The following is a 14,170-nucleotide window of genomic DNA, read 5'->3' as shown; positions in this document are numbered from 1 at the left end:
GTAGAGGGGTCACCAGTTTTCTCAGGGAACCAGGAGCACTCTGCAGTTTTCAGGGGGACAATATCTTCTTTTTTAAAAAATTTTATTTATTTATTTTTAGAGAAAGGGGATGGGAGGGAGAAAGAAGAAGAGAAACATCGATGTGCAAGAGACACATAGATCAGTGTCCTCTCACACACCCCCAAATGAGGACCTGGCCTGCAACCCAGGCATATGCCCTGACTGGGAATCAAACCAGTGACCTTTCTGTTCACAGGCTGGCACTCCATTCACTGAGCCACACCAGCCAGGGTGGGACAATGTCCTGTATGGGCCAGGACTGCTGGGTCTCATGACCCCATTTGTTGTTCTCTGTGACTCACCTTTCCCTTCAGAACATCTCAGGAGGCAACACTGCTGTGATGAAACTAATCCCCTCCTTCAAATGTTACAACGGTGCCATGTGCAGACTTTGCCCCTAAGTCCCCTTAGCACAGATAGGACAAAGCTACAATACTTGGTCAAACTTTGCTAAGGGCTGGGGATAACAAAAGGGAAATAACAGATAATCTAACTTTAGGGATGGGCTTAGTGTGCAGCTCCCAGCCAGCTGCCACGTGACAAAAGCCATGTTTTCCTCACCGCCTGGGAGTCCCTCACATACAGCTAGATCTGGTGTCAGAACCTTTGCACTGCGATGCTGTAGCCAACATCCTGTGACACCAGCTACAGGTAAAAAGTGCCTGCTGGTCCATGACTCCTGCCTGATCATACTAGAATTCGAGCGAGAGTGAGTCACTATGGTTACCTTGGAAGATTGTTTTTAACTGTAAAGTCAGGTTACAAGCAGATTCTGATTCAGAAGACGCAAGAAGCCAGGAGCCCAGGTGATACTGATACTGGTGATGGCAGGCTCTAATCTAAACTGCTGGCCACTCCCATCCCAACAGGTCACACACCAGCAGGTTTGTTAACGAAATCATAATGAGAGTGCTTCACATGTGGTAAAGATAAATGCTGTTTCATATTGTTTGTGTTGCATGTAAAATGTTTTTACAGACCTGTACTCAGCCAGCTCGGGCTCCAAGGGCCTCACTCTCCTGCTGAGAACTGCAAAATATTGAGCCCTTCTCTATGCTGCCTCCCTGCTTTTCCTCTCAGGTCCTAGTTTTAAAGTCACACAAACCAATGCACAAACACTCTCCACCCACCTGAGACAGCTGGTAAAATCTGAAACATCTACCTCAAACCTGCTAACTAAGGCACGGTTCTGAACTGGAGTACAGCAACCGGAGAACTGATGGCTCTTTCCAAGTCAAGGCAGACATTCTCTTTACAGTTTCCTGAGCCCTGGTCCACATTCTTCACAAGGGAAGTCTAAATATTGAATTGCATTTGCCACAGTCTTGTATTTGATGGCCTTAAGAAGCTAGGTAAAATGATCATGGCCTGATGACCAGTGGCTTACACGTTGTATATTGCTTAGTCCTTTTTCTATGCCAAAATAATTTCTCTTTTGCCAAAATAATTTCCATAAATGGCATTAAAAATGTGGAAGTACTTCCGCCAAGATGGAGGCATAGGTGGAGACGCATGCTTCCTCACACAACCAAGTTTAGAGACAACTAAATATTAGCAACAGAAAACACAGCCAGAACACAGAAAATTGAACTTTTCGGAAGTCAGATAACAACAAATTTTTCAGCCTGACCTGTAAGAGGGGCGAAACCAGCAGCTGGAGGAGCGGGGTTGCACAGGAAAACTCGGTCAGACGGACTCGGGCGCGCAGAATCCAGGCGCAGGGTTGAACCTGGTGGGCAACTCAGCGAAGGAGCAGGGCTGCGGGTTAACTGTGGTCTCGCATCCGTGCGTGGATAGACAAGCGAGGGAGTGGGCGACTGGACAAGACCCAGCAAGCCCCAGTGGCGAGCGGCAGCAGAGGGCACCGCCATTTCCCTGCTCTGACCCCACCTCCACGTACAGCGTCACAACCCAGCAACCGGAGTGGCCCTGCCCTGGTGAACCACCTGAGGCTCTGCTCCTCACCCAGCTGTGAAAACAGCAGAGGGCACCGCCATTTCCCCGCTCTGACCACGCCTCCACATACAGCGTCATAACCCAGCGACCTGGGAGTCCAAGGCTCCGCTCCTCATACTTAACAGGTGTGAACAGAACAAAAATGGCTCAAGAAGATCTCAAAGCCCCAGAGCCTATAAATCTAAGCAATGAAGAAATAGCAAAACTCTCATATGCACAGTTTAAAACACTGGTGATCAGGATCCTCACAGAACTGGTTGATTATAGCCACAAATTAGACAAACATATGAAGGCGAAACAAATTCAAATGAATGGAATTGCACAGGAAACCAATAGCGATAAAAAGGAAACTGGGACTCAAATCAATGGAGTGGACCAGAAGAAAGCAAATAATGGCCAAACAGAAAAGAGTCAAGAAGCAAGAATTCAAAAAAATGAGGAGAGGCTTAGGAACCTCCAGGACATCTTTAAACGCTCCAACATCTGAATTATAGGGGGTACCAGAAGGGGGAAAGGAACAGCCACCAGTGGAAAACTTATTTGAACAAATAATAAAGGAGAATTTCCCCAATCTGGCAAAGGAAATAGACTTCCAGGAAATCCAGGAAGCTCAGAGAGTCCCAAAGAAGTTGGACCCAAGAAGGAACACACCAAGGCACATCATCATTATATTAGCCAAGATGAAAATGAAGGAGAGAATCCTAGAAGCAGCAAGAGATAAGGGGACAGTCACCTACAAAGGAGTCCCCATCAGACTGTCAGCTGGATTTCTCAAAAGAGACCTTACAGGCAAGAAGGGGCTGGAAAGAGGTATTCCAAGTCATGAAATCCAAAGACCTACAACCAAGACTGCTCTATCCAGCAAAACTTTCATTTAGAATGGAAGGACAGATAAAGTGCTTCTCAGATAAGATCAAATTCAAAGAGTTCATCATCACCAAGCCCTTATTATATGAAATGCTAAAGGGACTTATCTAAGAAAAAGAAGTTTAAAAAACAGGAACAGTGAAAAAACAGCAAACTCACAGTTATTAACAACCACACCTAAAACAAAAGCAAACTAAAAGGACAGCTAGATCAGGAGTGGAAACCTAGAAATGAAGATCTCAAGGAGGGTTAGCAACAGGGGAGTGGGAGGAGGAGAAGGGGGGAGAAGGTACAGAAAATAAGTAGCATAGACAGTAGATAGAAAATAGATGGGGGGGGCAAGAATAGTATGGGAAATACAGAATCTAAAGAACTTGAGACACATGGTCATAAACTAAATGGGGGTAATGGTGGGGATGGGGGGTAGGGTGGAGGGGAATGAAGGGGGGAAATAGAACAACTCTAATGGCATAATCAATAAAAATAAATAAAACCTTTTAAAAAATCAAAAAAATGTGGAAGTATTATTGCAGATGAGGGGAGAAAAACTTCAAGGACAAATTATTTACAACATGTGTAACAGCTAACGCTGACCTATTAGTGGAACATCTCTGGTCTAAATCACTCCCAGCCAGAACAGCAAGGCCTGAGAGAGGCGCAGTTCTCTTCCACCACCCTCCCCCCGCCCCATCTAAGGCTGACTTCCCGGTTCTGGTGTCTGGTCTTGCCCGGATAAGTGACTCAGGTGACATCTGCTGTTTGGGCTTAAAAGGATGACCTGTGTTAAATTGCACAGCAGAAAGCTAACATCCAGTGAGGTATAGATTTTACTTTAGCAAAATACAATGGACTCTACCTCCACTGGAAAGTGGAGAAGGGAAGGAAAATACTTTCTTTTCAGGGAGACATCAAAAATCTTCAATTCCCTGTGGCTCTAAATAGCAAATTATAATTACCTTTTAATTACCTTTTCTTAGTAACAGACTGAGTCCTTCAGAGAGAACAGTTGATTTCTAGTCAAGAAAAATATGAAACCAACAAATTAAAAGGTTGAATCATAACTGGATTGTTTAATTTTCAGGGGCTACTCTTGCATCTCTGATATTCCTTCTGCAGAAATTCTGTGTGCCCCCTCACTCCTTCATCTAGAAACTCTGGCACAAATAACCCCCGGATGAAGGACATGTCTCCCCTCCATCTTTCCAAACCAGTTTCTTCTTACAATGTTACTCGTCCCAATGGACCACAGCCACCGATTCTGGCTTCAAGTCCACAGTGTTTTACCTTAACAGTTGGTGGTTTGGTGTTTGACTATCTGAAATTCCTCACAGTATAAAGTTATAGGAATGTATGTCATGTTTTAAATTAAAATATGGAGTACTTAAACCAACATTTCATGCAAAGAGAGGCTAGCAGTTGTTTACTTTAAGATGCCCTGCAAAGAGAACATTTGCCAAAAAGCTGTCATTTTTAGTTATTTATTTATCTAGTTGTCATTCCTTACACATTTGGTCAGCAAGCAATAAACATCTGCTTGGAGCCAGGTCTTATTTAGATGCTGCAATAAAAAAGGAATAAATGCACAGGGCACAGCCTGTCTTCTAAAGGAATGTAAGCTTTGTAGCAGAGACCAAGAAAAAAAAGGTAAAACACAGAAACTTTAGAACAGACCAGTGAGTGCACAAAGATTTTGAAAGCGGGACCTTGACACCTAAGAGTTGGCGTCCAGCTGCCCGTGATTATCCCTGTTGCTCACGCCCTGGGAAGAACCTTTATGGGTAACTGGAGTCTCTTCTCTGACAGTCTCTTCTCTGACATTCCTGAATCTGCCCCACTGTTAGCCCAGCCTGTAGTGTGAGCCCCAACGGTTGGAGTTCTTTATTATAATGCGGTATCTGGCGTTAAGCTTTTGAAGAGCCAGGCTTTCCATCCCTGAAGTTTCCTTTGTTTGGGCATCTCTGGTGCCATGAGACCTTCTTTTCTGCGATTACAACCTGGGGCATTTGAAACACATTCCTTAGAGCCGTGTGCAGAGCTCGTCCCCTTGGAAATGGTGGTTTCCTGGTCCGTTTCCACTTAAATCAAAACACATTTGATAAGAACTAAGAAGTAAGTTCAACACAGCTTTTTTAAAATTTCATTTATTTAATTGTTGTTCAAGTACAGCTTTCTGTCCTCTACTCTCATCCCAGCCCACCCCCCAGTGCTCCCCACCTCCCTCCCATTTCCACGCCCCCCCCCCAGTTTTCACTCATGTGTCCCTTTAAAACACAGCTTTTAAAAAAAAGGGTAAATGTGGAACCTAAACCTATGAGCTACATATGTCTCTGTTTCTGCTATTACCTTCTACCCAGGAGACACTGTAAGGAGATTTTGAAAGAGTGGTGGTTGAAGGAGAAAATTAATGTTATAGGCCTGTAATTGCCTTGATATTTCTAGAATAAATTTTTAGTTATTTGATGTCAGACATGACCTTGATATTGAAACCACAGGTGATCTCCAAATCCCTTCTTAGTTAATCACCTCAAATCCCTGAAGTTTTGGCCAAAGCCTCAGACAAAGGCCAGAATTTTCAGAAATGCGTCTCAGCACTTCTCCCAAGTGAGGCACCGATACACAGTGATGAACTGCCGGCTGCAAAGGAAAGGAAACAGGATAATGAGACAACTGTGAGTCTGCCCTCATTAACATTGTATATTTCTCCAAAAATCTGAAGCAAGTCCACATGAAGAGAATTGTAATGCTGTCCCCAGTCACTGGTTTGCCAAAGTTAGCCCCTTAACACACTAGTTTAATGAACACACAGAGCAGGCTCTGTATGTGCCAAGATGGGAAACTTCTGCTTTGTTATTATGACCCATTGGACAAAGAGCAACACAAAGCAGTGGCAAGAGCTGAGCTTTGCTGCCAGCTTACCTGGGGAGCCTGCAGAGGGCTGTATGCATGCTCCGTGCCCCCCTCCCCTCTGCTAAAGGCTCACAGAACTCTCCACAGCACGTCAGCCAGTCTGCATCCATGAGTGGCAGAGTACCTTCTCCTCAAAGGTGATCTGAGACCAAGGGTGCTAGCATCACGTGAAGCTTGCTGGAAACACAGTTTCAGGCTCCATCCCAGATCTACTGAACCAGAATCTGCATTTGGACAGGATTTGCCAGTGATTTCATGCATGTTCAAATTTGTCACACACTGGTTTGCAAAACTGAATCAACTATGAAGAAAAAGGCCCTGGAAAAAATATTTCCTTATAATCAAGAAAGTGAGTTACTAACTGCAATGGAGAAAACAAAAAAAGGAAAGCAAACTGCAGGAAACTAGGGCCATCTCATGTAGTAAGCATGTAGCATGGTGGCATCATCCTTAACTGTAGGAGCCCAGCCTGTCTCTGACTACTCCAGGGTGGAGGGGGACTGCTAAAGTCATATAGAGAACATACTTGGTCAGTGTCGAAATCCTGGACTGGTCATTTCCACTGCACCAACCAGGGAAGCAGTAGGCAAGAGCCTCTAAGGATGACAAAGTGACAGTCCTACATCACAGGTGAGAGTTAACGACTAGGGACCAGCAGCCCTGAGTTCACTTAGCCACAGCGTTCAGCAAGTCTTAGAGGTTTATTCACTAGTCCTCACTAGTCCTCACCCCTGTGAGTTTATTCATTAGTCCTCACCCCTGTGAAAGTGACAAGACCATTTGCTTCCCCATTTTAGAGATGAATAAGTCAGGGTCTAGGGGAGTGGGACTTCCCAGAAGTCCGCAGGGCCGAGACAGAGCTGGGTCTCAAGCTCAGGCTTCAGCTTCTCTTGTTCAGTGTCCTTTACTGCTACAGCAGACAGGCTCTTGTGAATGTTAATGAAGGATCTGATTTGGAGCAGTGATTACCACCAGGAAGGGGCCAGATGGACAAGCAGACAGCCATCTGCCTCCTACCTGGGTCACCTGCCCCCAGGTCCCTTGTTAAAAATTAGTCATTATGTCAAAAGCAAAGATATATCAGGAAAGAACATCTCTGCATGCATGAATGCAGGAATTAGCTTATCAAATGACTCCCCCGGAACTGAGGGACCAAGACCAAGAAGAGTAAGTTTTCATAACTGGATAGGTTTTTTCAAAGTGAAGCTAGAAAGCACTGTATTTCACTAAATGTGAGAAAAGGAAGAAGAGGGAGAGAGAGGAGGGATAAGGGATGGGAAGAGAAAGAGAGGAGGTAGGGGGAGAGAGGAGAAAGGAAGAGAGGAGAAGGAGAGAGAGAGAGAGAGAAAGGGGAGGGAAGGGGGAAGAAAGGGAGGATGGGGAAGGAAGGAGGAGGGAGGAAAGGAGGGGAAGGAGTGGGGATGAGAGAGAGGAGAGAAATCATCAAGAACTTTCCCTGTGCTGGTCACCATTATCTTAGGTCACCATTGCCACAGCATTGGGACATGGGTGTTATCACCCCATACAATAACAACAAACAGGCTTGGAGAATTAAAAGAACATACCCAGTCATCACATGAGAGAGACAATGATTCAAGTTTATCAGTGATTTTTTTCCCTGCCAGGCTACATGTTGCAATACCAGTCATTTTTAACTAACTATTTTATAATGGTTTTAGGTTTACAGGAAAGTTACAAAATTAGTATAGAGAATTCCCATATACATTTCAACTAGTTTATTCTATTGTTAACTACTTGTCACAATTAATAAATCATTATTAACTAAAGTTCATACTTTATTTACATTTCCTTAATTTTAACCTTTCTCTCCTTCTGGATTCCGTCTGGGATACATATTACATTTAGTCATCCATCACGTCCCCTTAGGTTCCTTTTAGCTGTGACCACTTCTCAGACTTGCCTTGTTTTTAATGACCTTGATGATTTTGAGTTCTGGTCAGGTACTTTATAGAAGGTCCCTTACTTGGGATTTGTCTGATGTTTTCTCATGATTAGATATAGGATGTGGGTTTTTGGAAGGAAGATCACAGAGCTAAAGTGCCATTCTCATCATATCGTATCAAGAGTACACGAGTTAATCATTGCTGATGTGAACCATGTTCACCTGGCTGAGGTTGTGTTTTTCAAGTTTTTCCACTGTTAAGTTACTTTTACCCACCTTTTCCTGCTTTATGCTCTGGAAGAAAGTTATTATGCACAGCCCGCTCTTAATTAGTAGGGAGTTATGCTTCCAGTCCTTGAGGGCAAAGTTGTACGGGAGATTTGTCTATTCTCCTCCATTCATTTATTCAAAATTTGTTCATATCAGCAGGGACTCATGGACACTTTATACTTTGGGTTATAATCCAATGCTGCTTTAATTTGTTTTTCAAGTAGTTTCAGCATTGGTCACTGGAAGCTCTTCGTTCAGCTCCCATGTTGCTGTGACATAGCCCCATTATTGTGGGTTTTTTTGAGCACTTCCTTATTTTCCAGTTCTACAGGAGGCCCAGGCTCATTTTGTGTATTTCCTGCCTGAATCCTGGAATGAGTCATTCTTCCAAGACACCCTGACTTCTTTTATTGGAAAACAGTATTAGCAACCGAGATCGGGGGCTGGATGTGCTCATAGCTACTGGGATGCCATTTCTCAGCTGACATGATGAGGAAATAAATGAGTATGTATTAACTTGTGTATATACGCACACCTAAATATTTCTATATAAGACCTTCTGTGTGCAACTAAACACGCAGCTAAACATGGGTTCACACTGGTGCCTCCACGCTCCTCTATTATTACCTGGATCATTCTAGTCTTCTCCCACTCCAACACTAAGAACCTAGCAACACTCACTTTTCATCTCTTCCTTTCATTCTGACTAGTGGTTTCAGGGTGGACCCCCTGCTCAGCAAAGTCCTAAAGAACCTTCGTATCTCTCATATTTTGGCTTCAATTGTCTCTTGATTAATCTCAGGCTCCTGCTACTTCTTTCCAAGCCTGATGATAAACTTCTTTATAATAATTCTTCCAGGACTTTATACATCCAAAGCATAAGAAAATAGTAAGTAATTGATTTGACGGGCAACAAATCCAACATCATATGAGAGGTAGCATTTTCATAATAAAAAATGTGATGTTTCTAATTGTTTGTGTCTCTATCTAGTATCAGTTTAAATTTATTATTTTTATTAATTAACTTATTATTATCTATATTAATTAATATAAATTATTAATTTATTTGTTAACTCTGAACTCTCAACTTGCCTTGTATCTTAGTCATGTTTAGGTAAGCTCTATCAAAGGCAGTGAATTATCAATGATCTAGAATTATCACATATCTTGTCCCATCTTCCCACAGTCTCCACAGATGGCACTTGGGGTCCAGGTTGGCCGAGAGCAATTCACAGCATCATGAGGAGGGGTTAGCTTCTGCTCACCAAACCTGACCTGTGTCTCCTGATCCCACTCATTGCCAACGAGAAGGTCCCATCTGTTTCTCTTTGTACTCTGGATAAACTCCCTTTTGGATCTTCCTGGAAAGGCTTTAGCAAAGAGGAAAGATTAAATTATCCACAAGCAAATTGTAAGTTGTGTACCATGCTGCTTGTATTAGTTAAGCTTCCTTAGTCAAAGGTGTAAGAGGAAACATTTGAAAAATATTGATGTGTATTTACATGCGCAATATCTGATCTCCATAGTCAGCCAAGCTGTTCACCTTTCTTGGCAGCAGGTGGGGAATGAGGTGAACAGAGAAGAAATTAGATTCTTAGAGAAGGAGTGCAAAAAAAGGTAAGAGTCAGCTATTAACATTTGAAAGCAAGGCAATATGTTTGAAAGTCTAATTTTCAAATTTTTTCATATCAGCTTGTTATAAAATTGTTCCCATGGTGAAATTAAGAAGACCATTAAACTACAGGCAAAAAAGAAAGGACATAAAATAGAAGTAAAGGAGAAACCCATCAGTTTTAAACCAAAGTTCTTGAAGATGGAATGTGAGCTGAAGGCAGAGAGACGAGAAGAAACAGAGGTGGAGAAGTGACAGTCACATTATATGTTGCTCCTCTCCCTGGGCTGAAACCCTGACAAGTTGGAGAGCAATTAGGGCAGAGAGGTCCTGGCCACTCTCTCCTTGGAATCCTGGGAGGAAGTCACCTGGTGGGCCAGGCACCCCATGTCTATAGAAGTTGGTAATTGGCCCCACAGAAGTAAAGCTCAATGGTACAGCAGGATCAAAAATAGACAAGAGCTCAGCTCTAACAAGCTGCCCTCTCTTTCTCTCAGATATGTGGGCACCCAGGAGCTTCCATGGGGCTCTGAAAAGAGGAAGCAGAAGGTAGCTGAGTCTGAAAGCCAGCTCTCCAACCATGCGATCTATTGTGCTTAGAAGCGACTCAGCAGAGAAGAATGGGATCTACTCCAGACCCAATCTCACTCTAACCAGAAGACAGCAGAGAGCATACAGAGGCTCAGTGAAGGTTTTAGAGCCATCATTGATGTGGTGAGGTTGGCAACATGGAAGTAGTGGAGCCTCTGCCAAGCCTAGAGAGACCAGATTGCAAGTAATACCAGCTTTGACTTTAGACACAAATGCCAACAGGGAACGCATCCCTCTAGTGGACAAAGAACATTGACATGAAAACAGGAGATGCTGTCATGGATTGGTATCAGCCAACACTGTGCAAACTCTAGAAACCCTTCCCTTCCCACTGTCAAGAGGACACAGTAAGCCACAACCCTGCCCCACTCACTAAGAGCCACCTTGATGAGGAGAAGCACTGTGATCAGAAATCTGTGGGACAGATTTTTTTACCCAAGGAGCCTAAGTGTCATCTAAAAGAAATGCTTGAAAGTATTGTAAGGGACTAGCTGTTCGAGATTGTCCTAAAATAAAATTAAATTTCATGTGGCAGCTCTGATCCATAAACTCCAACCAACTCGGTCAAGAAAGGAAGTGTTATGGAAGCCCTCTGGGCAGCTCACAGAGTTGAAGAAAAGCTGCAGCAGGAGCCTGGGGTGGTGGCAGGGAGAGGACTCCAACTGGGGGCAGTGGAAGAGGGACAGCCCTCCAGGAAGGAGGAATGCTGTTACTAGAAACAGAGAGAAAGGATGCTGAACAGGCAAATATAACATATGTTCACAGCTTTTCCCTTAGTAAAGAAGGAGGCCTGGCCCAGGAATTAATCATTCATTCAACAACTATCGACGGAGCTCAATGAAGAAGAGCAAGACTACAAAGTTGAATGAGTCCTGGCCCCTGGTCTCAAGAGTTTACAACCCACTGTGAGGGACCAACGGGAAAAACTGCATCACCTGCCTAAAGGGCTGAAAAACCTTATGGGCCAAGAATAGCTGTTGTTGTAAGAATGAAAAGAAAAACAACTACTTCTCCTTGGAAGCTCCAAGAAAGCTTGGCATTCAATCTGTCTCTTAAAAGTATACTGGTGAAAAAGAAAGGAAAGAGGGTATTTTTTAAAGACAGAAGCACGAGAAAAAGCATAGTTGTGGAAAAAAACAGTACACCATTAGGTAAATGCCAGTAGCCAGGCATGGCTGTGTTAAAGAACAAAATTCAACCAAGTAAATTTGAAGATATAAGTGGCTTATTAAGATTGAGCAGCATCTCATATAGCAACTTGAAGGGTTTTCTGAGGGGTTATACAGAATGAATGGTTCTTATACAAGGAAGGGTATAGCAGGGGAGTTACTAACAGAAGATAAGATTCTTTTTCAACCAGGACAATTTTGTGGGGGGAGAGAATGACAAGGACCATGCATATTGCCTCTTATTCCTGTGGGGGGACAGGGGTGGAGAGGGCTCACTAGACAGATTGCCTCATTGGTATTTACCATAATATTCCAGGCTGGTTGATTAATATTACATTTCTAGTAATGGTAGGAACTACAGTTAAGTTAGGTATTAAGTCTAGGTTTGGTATCATGGGCTTTAGCACAAGTGATACCATTTGGGGACCTCTGGTTTTCTCTTTAACAGTTTTTGCACAGAATTCTTGAGGAAATGTTGAAGATGGGAAGCTGAAAAAAAGGCCAGAAACAGAACATCTTAAATACAAGGCAATTGAGTGAGCTTTATCCTATAAAGCTATCATAGTATCCTATAAAGCTACACAATCTTTCAAAATGAGATCTGCATTTTGGAATGTTCACTCTAGCAGTAGTGTGGGAAATGAATTTGGAAAGAAAGACATAGAAGACTCTGGTTAGTGGAGAAAAGGACAAAGGGAGAATAGGGCAACGGAATGTCAGAGTTGTTGGAGAAATTAAGGGCATCGGCAAGTGTCCCTTAATTGGCTAAATCCTCTGCAGCTGCCTATCAAAGACCAATTCATCAATAGACACCCTGGATGTCTCGACACTTGACTTTTCAGGGGCTTCAGTCTTATCATTATTTCCCTGGTTTTTCCTCATAAATCTCTCTTCTTGGTAGCTCACACCAAAATGCCAATGTACCCTGGCACCTCTCATCTCTAAAAATATCCTTTTTCTAATAGTTAATTTTTATTGTATTTTTCCCATTACCATTTATCTTCTCTATACCCTCTTCTACTTCTACCCACCCTTCTCCTAAAAATATTCTTGATGCCCTCGTCTACTGCCCAATCTTTCTGTTCCCCTTCCTTAACAGGGGCTTTTATCTTTAGGTTCTTCTCATGGTTGTAATAAGGCCACTGTAGTTTCCACCATCCTGTCTGCTACCTGAGCAGAAAAAGGGAAAAAGATAATTGAGTCAGTCCTCTTAAAAGAGCTTTTATAGAAGTTCCACCTAATGCCTCTATTTATAACTCATAGGCTTCAAATGGCAAGGGAGAATGGAAAACACAGTTTGTTAATTAACCATTTTTTTGTCCCAAGAAAAGGTTAATAAAGAATAAGAAGGGAATGGGTGTGATATAGACAACCAGGAATCTCTATAGTACTTTCTCTGATTCCCTTCTAGTACACCTGCATTTCTCTTACTATAATTTTTCAAAGGAGAGACCAACATATATCAACTCCGCTTCCTCACTTTCCCTTCTTTTTTCCAACAATCTGGGTTCTATTCACATGTTGCTAAATCCACTGGGCAGACCACTCCTTCTTATACTCAACTTTTCTATAGCAGTCAAATATTTCTCTGTGAAGCACTGTCCTTCCTCTCTCAGATTTCTCATTACACTACTCTGTTTGTTCTCCCATACTACTCCTTATTTTTTCACCAATTCCTTCCTCTTCACTTAGTGTTATTCAATACAACTTCAGGTTTCCTCCTGTCTTTCTTCTTTTCTCTTTCTACAAACTTCTCCTAAGTAATCTCATGCATTTTCATGGTTTTAAATACATCTGTATCCCAATGACTCTCAAATTGATATCTCTAGCCAAGACCTCATCTTGATCTTCATTCTCATATATTTAGTTGCTTACGTGGCATCTCAAACTAGTTCTCTCATAAGCTTGGCGTACCCAAACTGAAAGTCTTCAATTCCTCTGACCTCCACCTCATACCTACTTCTACTCCAATTTCTCCCTTCTCAGTAAATGGGTCTTTGCCCATCTGGTTTCCAGGCCAGAACCCAGAAAAATCTATTTTGACTTCATCTCCCTCACCTCAGATCCTTCACCAAGTCCTGCCAGTTCAACCACAAATGTTTTGTCAATTTATTTTTATTGCCAGTGTCACCAGTTCAGCACATGCCATCCTCCTCTCTTTTCTACACTATTACAATGTCATTCTAATTGTTTCTCCTTCACTCTTACACCCTTTCAGTCCAACCTACACAGGGCCCAGAGTAATTTTTTAATGTTTTAATTTGGATTATGTTATCTCTATTCAGAATCCCACAATGCCTTCTTCTTACAATTAGAATAAAGTTTATCCATGAATAATTTTTATATTGATTACATGGTAAAATGATAATATCAAGTTAAATGGAATTGTTAAAATTTGAAAAAAAAATAAAGTCTAAACTCCTTACCTGGATTCTCCAGCCTTTCCCTTACCTTATGCTCCAGGTGAATTGGTCTTCTGTCCATTCCTTCTGCCTGGAACGCTCCAGCAGAGGCTCCTCACGTGGCTGATTTCTTCTCATCCTTCATGGTTCGACCTAAATGTCAACTCAGAGAGACATTCCTTTGTAACCCTAAGATAAGACACTGCCTCACGGTGTGGTCTACCACAGCACTCGGCTCATTTCTAATATGGCACTGACCTAAGTTTGAAATAGTTGGCAAAAATTTAGTTGCAAACTTATTATTCATTATTTGTACTTGTGGTTTGTTTCCCTCCTTCTGACTATATACTCTATACATAGTATAGTGCCTGCCACTCATTAGGTACTCAATAACTAAATGATTGTTAAATGAGTGTTTGGAACAAAAAGGTAA

Source organism: Artibeus jamaicensis, unplaced genomic scaffold (genome assembly GCF_021234435.1).
Source record: "Artibeus jamaicensis isolate MK-2021 breed Jamaican fruit bat unplaced genomic scaffold, CSHL_Jam_final contig_64, whole genome shotgun sequence".
Taxonomy (NCBI): Eukaryota; Metazoa; Chordata; class Mammalia; order Chiroptera; family Phyllostomidae; genus Artibeus; species Artibeus jamaicensis.
The sequence above is the reverse complement of the archived record's forward strand: the minus strand, read 5'-3'. Positions refer to the sequence as shown.